Raw genomic sequence first — 20,703 nt, 5'->3', positions numbered from 1 at the left:
ATTTCTGCAGCTTACGTTGAGTTTTCATCAGTGTCAGATTATTTAATCATCATCTGCATTCAAAAGTAATCAGAAATGTTACAAAGAAGCTGATTAGACATCAGTGAGGTTGTTGATGAGCACAATTGCATTCACTCGCTGATATCAATGCTATAATGAGGACCGGCAATGAAATAGCAATTATTGTTATCAAACGTTATTGACGTCAAGCAGAAAAACAAACCTTAAAGACAACAGATAAACAATGTTATTGGTTATGCAATTTTCTCTTACAATAAGAACGTCTTCGGATCTGCATCAGTACCATTAATCGTCTTGATCTTCGGGTAAACGTTGTTTGTGAACATGAAGGCGTGACGGAGAGATCAAAGTCTGGAGAGGAAGATTCAAATGATGTTAAGTACAATATTCATCTGATACATTTAAAAGGAAGATATAGAGAGAAACTATAGTATTTCTGTTCTGCAGGCAGGGTTTAAATTGGGCCGGGGCCGTCCGGGGCTGAGTTCCGGCACATAGACTGTATATTATGCATCTTTTGTTGAGGCGAGGCTCATGCAGCCTCTCCAGGAGAAATCAAAACGCGCAACACTAAGAAACTCAGCATCCTGAGGTAAAAATTCAAAATGGAAAGTTTTTATATTTAAAATGCAGTTAGATAGGCAACATCAAACAACGTTTTCACCATTATGACTGTTTAATAGTTCTATAAACTGTTCAATAAGAAAATACAATAATATTAGGTCACTTACATTTTAGGCGGAAACACAGCGCACCTCACAGCAAACAGGCGATTCATTGCTGATTGATTCCGTGTTTTGAACGAAACAGTTGAGTCAACGTTTCATTAGCCCACGCATAAACATCTGATGAATCCGCCGTTTGAACGAATCGTTTGAATGAATGACTCAATGACTCACTCATTCAAACACTACTGGCACTGGCGTTTTAATTTCGTTGAAAAGCATCATTTCCACCATAATTTCTTGTTTGTATATTCAAAAATATTTAAAAGAATCTCAATATTATTTAATGCAGTTGTATTTTTCAGTGTAAATGATTTAATTTGATAACGTATAGATAATCACATTATTATAATTTAATTTATAGATCAAATGTAAGAATTTGAAATGAAAGTATTAATGGGATTAGTGGGAAAATGCCCTCTATAAAGGTAAAAAAATGTCCTTGGATAAAATATTGAATATATAAATATTGAATAAAATGAGAATATTGCTTCCATATTTGCAAAAAAACTAAAACACACATATATATATATATACGCTCCATACCATAGAGTATACGCTTGATACCCCCCCCCCAAAGATCATTGCTGAATGGATTGATGTTTTTCTGTGTGAAGGGAACACTGCAGCCGTAGATATTTCTGTAAATATGATGAAACATTCATAGTAATGGCTTAAATATTTGAAACGCAAACAGCTGCACTTGAGCCATTATGTTTGGTGTTTGGCTGGCTGGAAAACTATGCAGATATTACCGTTCAAAAGGCTTTAGGTCAGTAAAGCCCTGCTTACACCTGGAATTAAGGTGAAAGAGACACACATTCCCATTTACACATGGTGTTTTACTCCATCTTGTTCCCAAAACATTTTAAAGGTTCTTACTGATCCCTTTTGAATGGTAGTGTATAAACATATTTTCTGAAGAAGAAAAAAGCATCTCTACAAGCATGCAATTTCAGATTGTTCATGTAAGACAAGCTATTTGCACATTTAATAACAGTGGTAAAGGTTTATTATAATCCCTCACCTTTAGTATAAGCCATAGTAATATTGATGCTTGCCCTAGCAAACTATATGTAAAGAGATCAGATTCAGCTTTAAGCTTACCTCACAATGAATATCTGGGGATAGACTTCAGACAGAGTTAATTAATCTTTTATGGTATCATGAGAATATCTAAGCCATTTTCGAATATTTTGACAGATATTACCTGTTCGTGCAGATCTCAGATGAGATAAAGTGAGCCATCCATTGAGGAAAGCCAGTTCTGAATCAGCACAACAGGGCAACTCACTGAGTTTAACCCAGACTGTGTTCAGGGAAGGGATGCAATCCGCTACATCAGTAATGACCTGGTCACACAAAAAAAAAACACATGCATCATGTGGAAATATGTTCTATAATGCGCAGGATCTTCAAATCACACCAATTCCATTTCACACAGCGTATAGCCATCATGAATAAAAGATGCACAAAGATTCAAGTAATCAGATTCCATGCACCAGCGTATCTTTTGTGTGGCGACTTGTCGGAGTCTTTCTGCGTGAGGTGAATCCTCAGCGCGTAGTTTAACACTTGTTTTGTCAAGATAATGAGGGCATTTTACATCCAACACCCATATTATCTGCAGTCATTAAGCTAATATAGGCATAGACTGTATTTTGGTCTGCGGTATTACGATTGATATTCTGGAAATGTGACGATTATATAATATGTCCCAGAATCATGTCTATTGGATCCTTTGGGGCAAATTCACTAAAACAACAATTTCAATTATGTCATTGACATTGATTTCAGTGCAAATACAGCTCAAGTTCATGTAAATTAGGGTTATTTTATAGATTTTGCCTTATGAACCCAAAAAAACAGCACGATTTCCTTGGGGAATCCTTGAATCTAAAATATGGTCATGCAGAAAAAGGCATAAATATGTGCTTTATAAGGACTAATAAACAGCCAAATCATTCATTCATTTTTTTTTTTTTTTTTTTTTGTAAAAATAACAATCACAAGTATTAAGGTGATACGTATCCCAGTATCTTTCTTAAATAAGGCATATACTGTAAATGAGGTATATATTACATAAACGTCTGTTATGTCACAGACAAGTGAAAAATATGTAGCATTATGAATATTTTAATAACAACAAAACACTTTACTAGTTGTTTTAAAACATAAGTGAAAGCACACATTTGCCTTCTTTGTTTTGGGCAAGGTTATTTGTGCAAAAGTAATCTAGCCCAAAAGAAAGATAAAAATAACTAGAAATACTGCTTTTGTTGCTTTGTTGTTGTTCATTTGATTTTTATTACTGTAGACTAATAAGTAGGCTGTGTAGTGTTTAAAGGGGTCATAGGATGATACATGCATTTTTTTCAAGTTGTTGGAACTGAAATGTGTGATGGCAGTGTATGTACACAACCACCCTATAATGAGTAAAATCCACCAAGTAATTTTTTTTTGTTAATCTACTAAAATCTTTACCCCTTTCTCAAATCGAGCCAATCTCAGATGCCTATCTGTGTGATGTCACAAAAACAGGCCCCTCCCACGATAGTTTGATTGACAGTAGAGTTTCAGCACAGACTGGACTGGCGTCTTACCTTAGACCCGCCCTGAGTGAGCTGTCATCAGTCCGCCATTGTTTCACCGCTGGAGCAGTTGTAGACAAGAATGACTCCTAAGCGATTGAGGTGTTCTGTTGTTGGATGTAATAATGAACATAGCAGTTGTCATTTACTCCCGACATCTGAGCCGCTGAAGACGCAGTGGATTAGCTTTGTTTTTGAAGGGAATGCGACCCCGATCTACCTAAATGAGTTTATGTTCGCGCGAATCATTCGTGATCCAGCTTTGCCTACAGAAGAAGTGAGCATAATGTTTTGTAATGAATCTAGAGGGGCGGGGTCAGCAGAGCTCATTAACATTTAAAGGAAAATGCTACAAAACTCCTTGCTCTGAAAAGAGCTGTTTTTGACAGGGTACAGAAGGTGTTTTTTACACTATCATTGAGCAATTTTAACCAAACTATGTTACAGACTTTTCATTGAGACCCTAAAGAATCATATCAACTTGTGGAAAATGGGCATCCGATGACCCCTTTTAAAAAAAAAAAAGTAATTAAAAATAATTTGTTGTAAAAATCAATATTAATGTTAATAGTCATTATCGCTCAGTACAACATTTTTGGGCATGTTTTTTTTTTCACTTCACCTGATGTGCAAATAAATAATGCTTAGTTCTTTGTGAATGCTTCCCATGTTTAAAGAGTTGCCAATAAAATAGTATAGATAATTTCAACACAATTCAAAAGGTATCAATCAATTTCAATCAAAACTTATCACTCAAATCTGCATGCACTCTAAAAAATGCTGGGTTAAATACAACCCAGTGCTGGGTAAAATAGGGACAAACCCAGCAATTGGGTTGTTTTGACCCAGTGGTTGGGTTACTACCCAGAAGGTTGGGTTAAACATTTAACCCAACCGCTGGGTCAAAACAGCCCAATTACTGGGTTTGTCCCTATTTTACCCAGTGCTGGGTTATATTTAACCCAGCATTTTTTAGAGTGTGCATTTGCGCGTGTGTGGATTTACCTGGTCCAGATGAGTCTGACAGCAGGGAAAAGAGAAGATAAAACCAAGAGTCAAGGACGAGCGTTTCATTCCCATATACTCCAGGAAGTCACGCTTCACTCAGAGAGAACTGGATTGTCTGAAAGGAAAACAATGTTTCTGTAAACTGAGGGAAGGTTGAGATCTTGCACTTTAACATGTTCAGCAGGATATTCAAAAGCATAGAGATGCGTGATTGCATGGCTGATTATTTAATTAAAAAAGCATCACAACAGTAGCAGGTTGAATTACTACATCTTCACTATATTCATTAGTAGTAATAACAATATCAGACAATTTTAACACAGATTTGTCGCTGCATAAATCTAGCCCAGCAAAGGGCAACCAGATCATAAACTCAAATTGACAAGATGCTAACAGAATAATGAATTTATAAGGTCATTCAGCTTTACGTATGGCCATTAATAAGCAACCATAACAACTATGCATTCATCTGTCATTTCAATAACTTTTAAGTGGCCATGCATTTCTAAAAAAAAGTGAAAACCATGTGATGTGTGGTGTTGCACAGGGACACTCTTAAAAATGCCTTTGAAGACATTCGAACAGTTTGTGAGAATGGGAAAGTAATCACTGAGAGGGAAGACTGCATACCAAAAGAGCACATCTAGACCTCTTCTGCCATCCAATAATCTCCCCGGTTGCCATACCAAAAGCTGGACTAATGTCATGAGGGGAGACTTTGTTTTCAGAGATCTGAAACAATTTATTGGACATGGGATTTCAAAGCAGGGCTGTTCATTTAGTAAAATTACATATAAAATAATTTATAAAAAAAAAACATCTCAAAAGTTTGTATAGATTCACAAATCTGATTATACATTTCTGTTGACTACAGGATAGTGATATACTTTCAATATAAAATGAAATAAAACAAACAATATATTAACTTCATCTTTCAATTTTTTACTCGTCTGTCAAAATAATGCAATGATCTCAATTTTCTTTGCAGATATTGATAAAAGTGACTCCTGTTTGAAAGAAGTGAATATCAAAGGCATGTTGTGATTGAGAAGCCTAAATGAAGAATAATGAAAATGAGCAGATATAAAAGTGTCTGAGGTGTCGAGTGAACTCGGTTATCGATTTATTGTGACTGTGGCCTGTATTATAGATTCACAGATGCATTGTCCCTTTGCACAGTAGAGGAGAATATTTCTTTAACAATTAACCTTGACATTCTCTAACAGGCCCTGAAACAGATCTCTATGAACCACTGGTTGTATAATATCATCATAGAGTACGTTCAAATCTTGTTGAGCTATTTCTGACCTTCAATCTTAAGTCATTTTAATCATTTTGTCAGGAGAAGGAATAATGTGATTTGGTGTTTTGTGAGCATTACAGTTATTATGTTATCATTGAGGTTCATTGATGGGGCAGCAAGCTTGTTTCTCTCTAGGTCATCAGGTACATCGATTTATACTCCTTTTAAAGTCTATTTGCAATAATAACCCAATATAATACTCAAAAGATATCAGTGAATTTGCATTGCAAGGAGGTTTATAATACCAGGAGAAAGATATACATTAGCATAACCTTCTCAATTGCACTCGCAATGCAGGACTGCAAATAAGTATAGATAGATAGATAGATGATTGATAGATAGATAGATAGGCACTAGTAATACGTTTACAATAATATAAAAAAAATACAATGTACATGTTTCTTGGGAAAAAAACTAACAAACAAACTTTTTGTAAGAATAAGTGACAACTTCCATTTACTTTTTCCAAAGCACCACAAAGACAAATTATACTTTTCCTAACTAAATCAGTTAACAAACTCAACTATTAAAAGCTGATCATTACTGATTAGGGTTGCAAGGAAAATGATTGGCGGAGTCATACATAAACGAACAGTCCTCATTTTTAAAAAGGGGATTTTTTTTAGCTGTTTTTATATAGATAGATAGATAGATAGATAGATAGATAGATAAACAAATTCTATAGCCTAAAACGAACAGTCCTCATTTTTAAAAAGGGGATTTTTTTAGCTGTTTTTATATAGAAAGACAGACAGACAGACAGACAGATAGATATTAGATAGATAGATAGATAGATAGATAGATAGATAGATTCATACATAAACAAATTATATAGCCTATAACGAACAGTCCTCATTTTTAAAAAGGGGATTTTTTTTTAGCTGTTTTTATATAAGGTTTTTTTGTTTCTTTTTTTTTTGAGCAATTGAATGATTTCCCTGTGGCTATTTACGCATGACATCAATTAGTGTTACAAAGGGGTTTGTGTGATGCACAGAATTCCCAGAAGTCATTTATAATATTGACTGACCAATCACATCATACTGAAAACAGGTGTAATATTGGCAACAAAAAACAAAGAGATGGCCTTTCACGAGACAGCATGAAATGGATTAATAATTGTCAAACTATGTACCTCAGACTCAACACCACCGAAGATCAAAAAGCCAATGCTGGAGAGCCACGCTGTCAGTTTTATAGCTCACATGTTATATAATTACATGTTGGACATGAATGGATTCCTGAGGAGTATTGCAAACCAGCTACAGTATATGTTCAATCCACCCTATGGAGTCGGTGCAATCTGGAGTCAAATAGTTCGCAATTTCGTATTAAAATGATTGCAATAAATAGCAGAGTAAATATTCTCTGCCATTATAGATGAAGCAGGTTTTTAAACTAGCAAAAAGAACTAGGCGAGAATTGTATAGCAAAGTAATATGTAATCATGATCAATAGTAATTATGATGCTTACCTTAAGCATTACTGAAAACACTATGATAAATGACTATAAAGAAAAGTGTGGAAGTTTGTTTCCTCCATGGGATAAGAAAAAAATGAACAAGGCAATTTCAACTTTTTTTATATCTCACAAGTTTATATCTTAGTTTATATCTCACAATTCAAACTTTGTTTCTCTCAATTCTGAGTTTACATTGTGAAATTCAGATTTATTTTTTCTCTGAATTCTGAATTTATATCTCGGAATTCTGACTTTTTTTCTCAGAATTCTGAGTTTACATCATGCAGTTCTGAATTTTTTCTCTGAATTTACATTGTGCAATTTTGACTTTTTCACAGCATTCTCGTTTACATTGTGCAATTATGACTTTCTCTCTGAATTTTGAGTTTATATCTCGGAATTCTGACTTTTTTCTCAGAATTCTGAGTTTACATTGCACAATATGGACTTATTTTTCAGAATTGCAAGAAACAAAGTGCAAATAGCAAGATATAAATTTAGAATTACAAAAAAAAAAAGTAAATACAATGTTTTTTGTTTTTTTTTGGAAACAGACTTCCATAAAAAATTGCCTTGGTTGCTCATACAACTAATGTGGTCATATCCTATATAAGAACATTTATTAGGCCAGTTTCTTCTCTGTTACTATATATAAATAAAACACAAAAATAAACGTCCCAGGTAACGTAGGTAACCATGGTTCCCCGAGGGAACGAGACGCTGCGTCGGAAAACGCTAGGGGAACGCCTTCAGCTATACCAAGCTCTGAATCATATGTGTAATCAGTCCCTGGAGTGGCTCGCAAATCTAGGTCATAGAACCTGACGAATGTGAGGGGTGTAGACCATCCCGCAGTGTTGCAAATGTCCTGCATAGGAACACCTGCCAGAAAGGCCTTGGAGGCCGCCACACTTCTTGTTGAGTGAGCCTTGACCCCCAATGGTGAGGGGAGATCAGAGGACTCGTAGGCAACAGCAATGGCATTCACTATCCACCAGCTGAGGGTCTGCTTGGAAGCAGGATGACCTCTCTTAGGGGGACCATAGCACACAAGCAGTTGGTCCGCCTTTCTCCACAGGGCAGCTCTGTGGACGTATGCATCCAGTGCTCGCACTGGACACATACAATTAAGCCTCTGCTGGTCGGGCTCCCTAAAGGGAGGAGGACAAAAAGCCTGGAGTACGACAGGCCGTGGTGTAGAGGAGGGGACCTTAGGGACATACCCCGCACGAGGGTACAGAAAAGCTTTGGCCAGACCAGGTGCAAAGTCGAGATAGGAAGGGGCCACAGAAAGGGCTTGCAGATCCCCAACTCTCTTTAGAGAAGATATAGCCAAGATAAACACAGTCTTTAACGTAAGAAGACGATCTGATATCTCCTCGATAGGCTCAAAGGGAGGCCTACAGAGAGCTTCTAGCACCACAGCGAGGTCCCAAGGAGGGACACGAGATCGTACCTGAGGCCTCAGCCTCATCACACCGCGGAGGAAACGTGTAACCAGGGGGTCCTTGCCCACTGAGTGACCATCAAGAGGGGCGTGGTAGGCCGCTATAGCCGCCACGTAGACCTTCAGGGTGGAGTGGGTTAACCCCGCGGAGAAACGGGCCTGCAAGAACTCCAGCACTGTACCAATCGGGCAGTTAACTGGGTCAAGCAGGCGGTCTCCGCACCATGAAGTGAAGAGCCTCCACTTCAGGGCGTACAGTTTCCTCGTTGAGGGAGCTCTAGATTGGAGGATGGTCTCAACAACCTCGGTTGAGAGACCAGAGGCTATGAGTTGTGCCCCCTCAGGGGCCACACCCACAGCTTCCACAACTCTGGGCGGGGGTGAAGGATCATACCCTCTGCCTGTGAGAGGAGATCTCTCCTGACGGGAATCTCCCATGGAGTGCCGTCGAGGAGAGAAATCAGGTCCGAGAACCATACTCGGCCCGGACAGAAAGGGGCTACAATCAATAGACGGACCCTGTCCCGACGCACTCTCTCTAGAACTCCCGGGAGCAGAGCGCTCAGGGGAAAGGCGTACAGACGAAGCCTCGGCCAAGTCTGTACCATAGCATCCAGCCCCAGTGGAGCTGGATGAGTCAGAGAGAACCAGAGGGGACATTGCAATGTCTGACAAGTCGCAAACAAGTCCACCTGAGCCTGGCCAAAAACTCTCCCTCCGTATCTGCTTCACCACCTCGGGGTGAAGCATCCATTCCCCGGGCCTCGGCCCCTGCCTCGACAGGATGTCTGCTCCCATATTGAGATGCCCAGGAATATGAACTGCCCTCAGCGAGAGGAGCTTGCCCTGGGACCACACAAGGATCTGATGCGCCAGCTTGTATAAGGGGCGCGAACGTAGACCTCCCTGGTGGTTGATATAAAAGACCACCGCTGTGTTGTCGGGGCGCACCAACACATGGTGACCTCTTAGGTCTGGGAGGAAGTGTCTTAGTGCACGCAGCACGGCCAGCATCTCCAGACAATTTATATGCCATGTCAGATGGCGACCACTCCACAGACCGCGGGCAGGGTGGCCACTCATGACCGCTCCCCAACCGGTGAGGGACGCGTCCGTCGCTAGCGTTACGCGGCGACAAGGAGCTCCCAGCACCGGGCCCTGAGACAAGAACCAAAGTTTCCTCCACATGACGTGCCTGCATCGTGGTCGAATCCCACACCACGCCCAGATAAGTGGTCCTCTGTAACGGAGAAAGCACACTTTTCTTGGCGTTTAGTCTTAACCCCAACTCTTTCATATGAGCGAGAACGACATCTCGATGCCGAACCGCCATCTGCTCTGATTGCGCTAAAATCAACCAATCGGCGATGTAATTGGGAAGCAAACGCAGTGGCAACTGCTCACAATGCGGGCAGTCGGCCCCCTCGAGAGCCGACGCCGCGTGCTTCGCTCCCAAGCAGACCACGCACAAACTGTATGTATCCCCGCTCGTGATGTAGCATGGGCAGGGAGGAACACACAGTCTATAACGCGATCTGCTTTCGCCCTTGTTTGTCTTTGCTTTAGACATGCTGGAGCTTTATGCTTTTTTTGCTGAATGCTTGTGTAACTTTGGACAGGCAACAATAAATAAGACTCACAGAACATAGATCGTGACCGACACACACAGAGAGCTTTGCTGAATGACAGAAAGCTAACGCCGGCTGCACCTCAAGTGCTTTTAAAGCTTCCTGGTCATGACGTCACCCGCCTCTGACGTCTCACCCATCGATTGGACTGATTACACATATGATTCAGAGCTTGGTATCGCTGAAGGCGTTCCCCTAGCGTTTTCCAACGCAACTCGAGTTCCCGAAGGGGAACCCAAAACTAGTGATTCAAGAGATCGCTTGCATTATAGTGAAATAACTTTTATATGAAATGTTTTATGAAAACAGTAAAGATTAAGGCCTGAGCTTTACACTACCCCAAAATGACCACAAATCATTTAAAACCATATGGCTTGTGCTTTGAGCTCTGCAGAAAGCATCAAAAGCAGCTTTAAATCTGAGGCTTATCCCCAATAATATGGTTGATCCTCTACGTATGGTCCAAGCAGATTCATAATTCCCCATTTCATCTCCCTGCATGATAGACAAAACATGATCGCAAGCCTCTCTACTCATGTCAGTATCATAGATCAGATCATATGACATCTAAGACTGATCTGGTAGAACTGAAATCTATGTTTAGTAGCGAAAAAGTACAAAATGCCATTGTTCATCAATAGTTCATTGTCTTGTGATTGTCCATTTTTGAAAATGTACGTAAAGCATCAGTAGTAGTATGATTTAGTGTTGATGTTGCCTTTCAAATGTTGTTGTGCATAATAACTACAAATGAATGGAGTGCTTTTTGACATGCACATTGCATTACAAAAATAAAGATAACATCTCATTTGGTTCCTGAAGCAGAAACAGGAATATGTTTTTAATAAACGCATCATCTACAGTTTGGCTTTGTCACTCATCATCTGATGAGCTGTCTTTACAGACTACAAAAAGAGTTTGGAGAAACCTCAGACAGGTTTGTGAGCTGCTCTCAGCTTCCATATGAGGTAAAAAAAATTCAGCAAGTCGCTCTGTCATTTTGTTTGACATTTAGATCACTTTCTTAAAGTTTAATTTAAGACTGACATGATTTTTGTGCCATGCCTTCTATGTGCATTACAAATAACATGATTAAATAATTAATCTTCTTCTTTCTAATCTTCTTCTTAAGTTTAATCTTGGTTAGTTACTTCTTATCATCAGATGAATCTAGGTCAAGTACATGAAATGGGTTTATCCTGAGTTTTTGGAAAGAGTGGGAAGATTTGGATATTCAGAATTATTCATATTCATAATGCAGGTCAGAGAAATAATCCAATTAATTTAGCAGCAACTGATCCATTCATAAAGGACACGTACTATATTTCAACCAATTTGAATGTACCATTAAATAAAGCAAAATAAGCTTTGAAATTTGCACTTGTATTTGAATTATTAGTAGCATAGAAAATAAAATAATAACATTTCTGAAAATATAACCTGGCATCAGAGTAAACAAAATACAAACAAACAAACAAACAATAAATAAATAAATAAATAAATTTAAATTTTAAAATGTAAAATTTGTTCAATTTTATGTGGGTAAAAAAGGGTAAAATAATAACAAAATAATAATAATAAAATAAAAAAAAATAAAATAAAATAAAATAAAATAAAAGATTGTTTCCCTGACAAACAATCTGGGTATAAAATAAAATAAAATAAAATAAAATAAAATAAAAAATGAAATGATTGTTTCCCTCACAAACAATCTGGGAAATAAATAAATAAATAAATATTAATAACTAAATATATTATAATTTGATTACCAGTAAAAACGGATATACTTACTCTTTATGATGACTATTTTCATAAAGAGTAAAAAAAAAATTTTTTTCTGAATAGACAGATTATTTTAAATAATACATTTTTTTAAAAAGATAAGAGCCTCATTGAAAAAAGCAGTCAGGAAAGTCCTCTATCACCTGCTCTTATAGTAAACTCTAGATCTAGAAACAATCCTTAAAACCCTCCAGCTCTGAAAAACAGGAGGTCAAAACCGGGTCTGAACAAGAGCTGAGGTAATCAGGGGTGTTGGAGGGGCTCTGGGATAATTTCCGGAAAGGTCAGAACCTTATTGTAGAGTTGAGCTCACTCCATGACCACAGACGAGGAGGTGAGGAGCAGTTTTGTTGCCAATCTGGATAAAGTACTGTTAGCTAAGCAGAAAGTAGGAATTGAAAAAGACAATTTTACAAGTCTGGCAGCTCAGATCCACTCCTTGTCCAGCATTTGGACTTCAGAGGAGGGTTTGCACTCAAATCGCTTGTGACAAAAAAATGTCATGGACATCTTTGTGATGCTAAGACAAGAATCTGAATTATGAATTGACTGATGGAGCAGAATGAATAGAGATGGAGTAGACTGGGATGCATGTTAGATTGAAGGATTATTATTGTGTATGTGTGTTTAAAAACACATTTATTTGAAGAAGCACATGCTACACATTTTTTGAAAAGTGCATATAAATCAGAAATATACATGTAACTGCAAAAATGTTCCTTACTGTACTTCCATCAGAGACTTTCTTCATGCTGCTGTTTAAGTTACTGATTACACAATGCCACAACTAATTAATCACAATCAAGTATTCCAGAAACTCATGTATTAATAGTATATTTAGTATATTTATTTATATACATTACATATACGTAATAGTATAAGTTTAGAATTTAGCCACCAGTAAATTACAACAATTAAAAATGTTGTAGTTGTCAATAAAATAATAATAATAATAATAATTGATTAATAAATAAATAGACAGACAGACAATGGTCTTGAAATAACGACAAGTCCTTTAAATAAATAAAATATTTTAATGGTTGTGGTTTTAAATAAAAAAGGTCTAATCTTAATTTTGCCTAAATAGATTTTTTTTTCTAATATATTTCTGACACTCCGAAAGTCAATACAGTGACTTTTGCTTTTAAAATAATGTTTATATATAGTAAAAATAGTGCATCAGATTTAGCATCACATTTACATTACCAGTCAAACGTATTATTTATTATCACTTCTTAAGAAAGATACTGTATATTAAACAAACAAAAAGTCTTCACATTTTAACATTTTTTTCCTATAAAATAAAATAATTTCATACATAGACAACTTATATTTGTGTACAAAATTAAGCTCAGTTCTCAGTAACTGCACTTAATGGAGTTACAGTTCACTGATTTTCAACCAGATTTGTGTTTTTACAACGTTGGTAATATACAGTATATAAATTAACAATATGCACTCTTTCTCCATATGTTACCTGCACCCAGATATTGCTGTTTATTTGACAGCAAAACTTTTGACAGCTCCAGGGTTTTTGTTAAAAAAATAAAAATAAATGAGCCCAGTGCATTATGGATGTTGAAGTTTCTCTATACTTTATGTAGTCATGCAGCACTATTTCTACAACATAGACAGCTGAGTTTATTAAAACCCTATCTTGCCAGGGTAGGTGTCTTTAAGGTGTCTATATGCAATGAAATGATGAAGCTATAGAAACAAAAGTCTATACACACAGATATACACGGAGCTTCCTAAAGCAGTGACTTTTTCAATTCATGCAGCATAAAATGCAGGATCAACTCTTTAGCCTAAGTCATTAAGGTCGCAGGTGTGAGCAGTAAACACACTTGACCCCCAAAACTAGAGCAGCAATCGAAGCGCAAACATTACACCTGTCATCTCATTAGAGGAAGTGCGGCTGACCGCTGGATGGACGCTTCCTGTCATCAGCAGCCATAGTAAATAGGCTGCCCCTCAACCGGATTCCCCCAATTCATTACGAGACTCCAAACCAAGACACTGAGCTGTAAAAGAGTAATCGCCGCCATTACATGGCTAAATCCTCTAACAGGGATTTAACTCATTAAATAAGAGCGGTATTGATTCGGGACAGCAGGGGTTTACAGGAAACCAGGATCATGGACGTTTCAACTTGGAAATCCTTTGAAAAGAGGAGGTGTAATGAGAAGGATGTCAGAACGTTTGTTAGACAAACACTCATGCTAAGAAAGATCATTGCACTTCAAACACAACAAACTTCAAAAATGGGGGATAATGACAAAACTAGAGCATTATACCTACAAGCCTTGCATTAAAAATACATTAAAATGTAAAATACATATGGATAAATGTTTATTTTATTTTTATAAATTAATTGAACTATGGATAATTACACACACACACACACACACACACACACATTGTGTTTCCATGTTTTATGGGGACATTCCATAAGCGTAATGGTTTTTATACTGTACAAACTGTATTTTCAATTGCCCCAACCCTACTGTCACGGACATGTCAGGCTCCTTCACCACTCAATCACAACGAGCACCCTCACCTGAGTTCTAGCACCTGCACCGGATAAATCATTAATCAACTCACCACATATAAGCACACACCTTGCAGCCAGTCTTTGTCTGGTCTCACTTTGAGCAACAGACTGCTTACCTGATCTCAGCGTTTCGTCAGTGTACTCCAATCTCCAGTGCTTCCCCAAGCTCCTATCTCCAGTGCTTCCCCAAGCTCCTGAGTCATGGTGCATCCCTAGTCTACAACCATTGTGTGCATGAACTTATCTGGGCTCCCTTCATCATCAAGCCGAGGTGTGTGCTCATCACTCACTGTGTTCACATCACCTGTTCCACGTCTACAATCTCTTGTCAACCTGCAAGACAATAACCACTCTGATTCCTGCATTCATCCATTCATCCTGTGCTTTAGCAACTCTACTGACCTCCTTCCATTAGTTGCATATTGCTGCAATAAATTATTTAAACTGATATCTGTCTTCCTGAGTTCTTCTGTTACAGAAGACCAGACCACTACGCTTGTAGCATGAGCTCCCCAGATCCGTTCCAGGAGAATACAGTATATAAATTAACAATATGCACTCTTTCTCCATATGTTACCTGCACCCAGATATTGCTGTTTATTTGACAGCAAAACTTTTGACAGCTCCAGGGTTTTTGTTAAAAAAATAAAAATAAATGAGCCCAGTGCATTATGGATGTTGAAGTTTCTCTATACTTTATGTAGTCATGCAGCACTATTTCTACAACATAGACAGCTGAGTTTATTAAAACCCTATCTTGCCAGGGTAGGTGTCTTTAAGGTGTCTATATGCAATGAAATGATGAAGCTATAGAAACAAAAGTCTATACACACAGATATACACGGAGCTTCCTAAAGCAGTGACTTTTTCAATTCATGCAGCATAAAATGCAGGATCAACTCTTTAGCCTAAGTCATTAAGGTCGCAGGTGTGAGCAGTAAACACACTTGACCCCCAAAACTAGAGCAGCAATCGAAGCGCAAACATTACACCTGTCATCTCATTAGAGGAAGTGCGGCTGACCGCTGGATGGACGCTTCCTGTCATCAGCAGCCATAGTAAATAGGCTGCCCCTCAACCGGATTCCCCCAATTCATTACGAGACTCCAAACCAAGACACTGAGCTGTAAAAGAGTAATCGCCGCCATTACATGGCTAAATCCTCTAACAGGGATTTAACTCATTAAATAAGAGCGGTATTGATTCGGGACAGCAGGGGTTTACAGGAAACCAGGATCATGGACGTTTCAACTTGGAAATCCTTTGAAAAGAGGAGGTGTAATGAGAAGGATGTCAGAACGTTTGTTAGACAAACACTCATGCTAAGAAAGATCATTGCACTTCAAACACAACAAACTTCAAAAATGGGGGATAATGACAAAACTAGAGCATTATACCTACAAGCCTTGCATTAAAAATACATTAAAATGTAAAATACATATGGATAAATGTTTATTTTATTTTTATAAATTAATTGAACTATGGATAATTACACACACACACACACACACACACACACATTGTGTTTCCATGTTTTATGGGGACATTCCATAAGCGTAATGGTTTTTATACTGTACAAACTGTATTTTCAATTGCCCCAACCCTACTGTCACGGACATGTCAGGCTCCTTCACCACTCAATCACAACGAGCACCCTCACCTGAGTTCTAGCACCTGCACCGGATAAATCATTAATCAACTCACCACATATAAGCACACACCTTGCAGCCAGTCTTTGTCTGGTCTCACTTTGAGCAACAGACTGCTTACCTGATCTCAGCATTTCGTCAGTGTACTCCAATCTCCAGTGTTTCTCCAAGCTCCTATCTCCAGTGCTTCCCCAAGCTCCTATCTCCAGTGCTTCCCCAAGCTCCTGAGTCATGGTGCATCCCTAGTCTACAACCATTGTGTGCATGAACTTATCTGGGCTCCCTTCATCATCAAGCCGAGGTGTGTGCTCATCACTCACTGTGTTCACATCACCTGTTCCACGTCTACAATCTCTTGTCAACCTGCAAGACAATAACCACTCTGATTCCTGCATTCATCCATTCATCCTGTGCTTTAGCAACTCTACTGACCTCCTTCCATTAGTTGCATATTGCTGCAATAAATTATTTAAACTGATATCTGTCTTCCTGAGTTCTTCTGTTACAGAAGACCAGACCACTACGCTTGTAGCATGAGCTCCCCAGATCCGTTCCAGGAGATCGTTGACGTGATCAAACAAGCCCTAAGCACACCAACTTTCTCATTGCCGGTTACCACCCCCCCTTCTCCCGCTATCCTCGCCAGTCCCATCTCCCGCTATCCTCAACCGTCTGTCGCGGTTGCAGCTCGAATGCATTGTAAATTGCTTTGGATAAAAGTGGCTGCCATTGGCATAAATGAGGTACAGTACATAAGAAAGGGGGAAACATATAAGAAACACAAACACACATTTGTGTTTCCATGTTTTATGGGGACATTCCATAAGCGTAATGGTTTTTATACTGTACAAACTGTATTTTCAATTGCCCCAACCCTACTGTCACGGACATGTCAGGCTCCTTCACCACTCAATCACAACGAGCACCCTCACCTGAGTTCTAGCACCTGCACCGGATAAATCATTAATCAACTCACCACATATAAGCACACACCTTGCAGCCAGTCTTTGTCTGGTCTCACTTTGAGCAACAGACTGCTTACCTGATCTCAGCATTTCGTCAGTGTACTCCAATCTCCAGTGTTTCTCCAAGCTCCTATCTCCAGTGCTTCCCCAAGCTCCTATCTCCAGTGCTTCCCCAAGCTCCTGAGTCATGGTGCATCCCTAGTCTACAACCATTGTGTGCATGAACTTATCTGGGCTCCCTTCATCATCAAGCCGAGGTGTGTGCTCATCACTCACTGTGTTCACATCACCTGTTCCACGTCTACAATCTCTTGTCAACCTGCAAGACAATAACCACTCTGATTCCTGCATTCATCCATTCATCCTGTGCTTTAGCAACTCTACTGACCTCCTTCCATTAGTTGCATATTGCTGCAATAAATTATTTAAACTGATATCTGTCTTCCTGAGTTCTTCTGTTACAGAAGACCAGACCACTACGCTTGTAGCATGAGCTCCCCAGATCCGTTCCAGGAGATCGTTGACGTGATCAAACAAGCCCTAAGCACACCAACTTTCTCATCGCCGGTTACCACCCCCCCTTCTCCCGCTATCCTCGCCAGTCCCATGGTCAACCGTCTGTCGCGGTTGCAGCTCTCATCTACTCTGGGTCAGCCAGAAACTTCATCTCCGGGGACCTCTGCTGCCAGCTTAAGCTCCAGAAGAGGAGTATTGAAGCCTGTTACCAAGTACAATCAGTAATAGGAAGACCTCTCAGCCGGCGAAGTATCCGATTCCACGCTGGGCCTATCGATTTACAAGTCGGAGTCTGTCATGTGGAATCCATCCACTTCCTGGTTCTGGAGCAGTCGACCGCTGGCATCATCCTGGGTTGCCCCTGGCTATCTCAACATCAGCCCGAAATTTCCTGGACATCTGGCAATATCCTGAAGTGGGTCAATAAATGTTTCCATAACTGTTTCTCACATCTTCCTCTCCAAGTTCCGTGTAAACCTCCAGTGCTAACCATATACTCCACCTCCATAGAAGCCCTGTTGAGAAACAGTTAGTCAACATCCCAACCTGCCATGGAGGAGTATATCGAGGAGGCATTACGGCAAGGTTACATCTGCCCTTCAAAGTCCCCAGCTGCTTCAAGCTTCTTCTTTGTGACCAAGTAGGACGGAGGCTTGAGGCCTTGCATCGATTATAGAGCTTTCAACAAGATTACAGTGAAATTTCGGTACCCACTTCCACTTCGGTATCCAAATGGACGAGGAGAAGGTTGATGCTATTCGTAACTGGCCCCTTCCAACCATGATCAAAGAGCTCCAGCGCATCTTAGGGTTTACCAATTTCTACCGCCGCTTCATAAATGACTTCAGTTCCATTGTATCTCCTCTCACCAATCTCCTAAAAGGTCGGCCCAAGAAGCTCAAAGAGACATTCACCACCGCACCACTCCTCGTTCATCCAGACCCCTACAAGCCGTTTATTGTTGAGGGAGAGGCTTCAACCACCGGGGTCGGAGCGGTGCTGTCTCAGCAGCATGAGGGTCCAGCCAGACTCCATCCATGTGTCTTCTTCTCCAGAAAACTGTCCCCGGCGGAGAGAAATTATGACATCGGCAACAGGGAGCTACTTGCCATCAAGCTCGCCTTGGAGGTATCCCCTCTCCCCAATCTCCTAAAAGGTCGGCCCAAGTATCTGTCCTGGCCGCCAGCAGCCACCCAGGCCTTTGAGAAGCTCAAAGAGACATTCACCACCGCACCGCTCCTCATTCATCCAGACCCCTCCAAGCCGTTTATTGTTGAGGGGGAGGCTTCAACCACCGGGGTCGGAGCGGTGCTGTCTCAGCAGCATGAGGGTCCAGCCAGACTCCATCCATGTGTCTTCTTCTCCAGAAAACTGTCCCCGGCGGAGAGAAATTATGACATCGGCAACAGGGAGCTACTTGCCATCAAGCTCGCCTTGGAGGAATGGAGGCATTGGTTGGAAGGAGCCCAGCACCTGTTCACTGTCCTCACAGACCCTCTTCTTCATGCGCTTCAATTTTTCCATCTCCTACTGTCCAGGCTCCAAAAATGTCTGTGGCGATGATCTGTCAAGACTCCATGACCCGGAAGAGGTGCCTTCAGTTCCAGAGCCCATTCTACCATAGAAGATTGTTGTCTGTCCCATCCAGTGGTCCCTTGACAAGGAACTTACCATCTCCAATGCCTCCAATCCACCTCCGCCGGGGTGTCCACCTGGTCATACGTACGTGCCACTAACTCAACGCACTGCCATTATTCAATCCATCCACTCCTCTCTCTGGGCACTGGCCACCCAGTGGCCAACGGTACTCTCTCGCTGCTTCGAGACCGCTCCTGGTAGCCGAGCATGGCTCGAGATGTGAGAAGGTTCGTGCAAGGATGCAGGGAGTGTGCCATCTCCAAGAGCCCACGCCACTTACCATCTGGCAAGCTCATTCCTCTGCCCATTCCTCGATGCCCCTGGTTAGACCAGGGAGTGGATTTTATTACAGACCTTCCCCCTGCCTCAGGTAATACATGTGTTCTAGTCATTGTGGACCGATTTTCTAAATCCTGTCGTCTAATTCTCCTCAGAAATCTTCCAACGGCAATGGAAACTGCAGAACTCCTGTTTCAGCACGTATTCAGATACTATGGAATCCCTGAGGACATCGTATCAGACAGGGGTCCGCAGTTCACTTCAAGAGTATTGAAGAAATTCTTCACCCTCCTAGGTGTGACCGTGAGTCTCTCGTCTGGTTACCATCCCCAGTTGAATGGGCTGACTGAGAGAAAGATCCAGGAAGTTGGGAGATTCCTACGGACCTTCTGCCATGGTCACCAGAACTCCTGGAGCCAGTACCTGAGCTGGGCCGCCTATGCACAGAATTTCCTCCGTCAACCTACACCAGGGCTTACGCCCTTTCATTGAATGCTCGGCTATCAACCTCCTCTGTTCCCGTGGTCTGGGGAACCATCCGACGTGCCATCTGTCGACTACTGGTTCCGGGAGAGCAAGAGAGTCTGGGAAGCAGCCCACCACCAGCTGCAAAGGGCAGTGCGCCGACAGAGGATCCAGGCCGATGCCCGGCGGGCCAACACTCCACAGTATCCACCCGGGCAGAAGGTCTGGCTCTCCACTCGGGACATAAATATGTGCCTGCCCTGCAGGAAACTTAGTCCCAGATACATTGGCCCCTTTCCCATTTTCAGCCAAATAAATCCTGTCACCTACCAGCTCCAGTCACCTCCTGAGTATTGGATTCACCCAACATTTCATGTCTCGCTGCTAAAAAACATTCCACTCACCTCTGTCTGCTGTTCCTCCAACAGAGCCTGGCCCTACAGATGAACCCCCCCTTCCTTTGATCTTGGAGAAAGGTGCCATCTATTCAGTGCGGGAGATCCTGGACTCCCGACGCCTTGGCGGCCGCATGGAATATCTGTCTTCCTGAGTTCTTCTGTAACACCTACACCTACACCTCACAGGAAACATTCTGCATTTTGAGATTTTTAAAAAAATAATTCTGTATGATTTATAAGCTTGTTTCCCCATGGAAACCTCAATTGAGGTC

The sequence above is a fragment of the Sinocyclocheilus rhinocerous genome, unplaced genomic scaffold (genome assembly GCF_001515625.1).
Source record: "Sinocyclocheilus rhinocerous isolate Xijiao unplaced genomic scaffold, SAMN03320098_v1.1 scaffold3037, whole genome shotgun sequence".
In the NCBI taxonomy this organism is placed as follows: Eukaryota; Metazoa; Chordata; class Actinopteri; order Cypriniformes; family Cyprinidae; genus Sinocyclocheilus; species Sinocyclocheilus rhinocerous.
Note: the sequence above shows the minus strand (reverse complement) of the source record.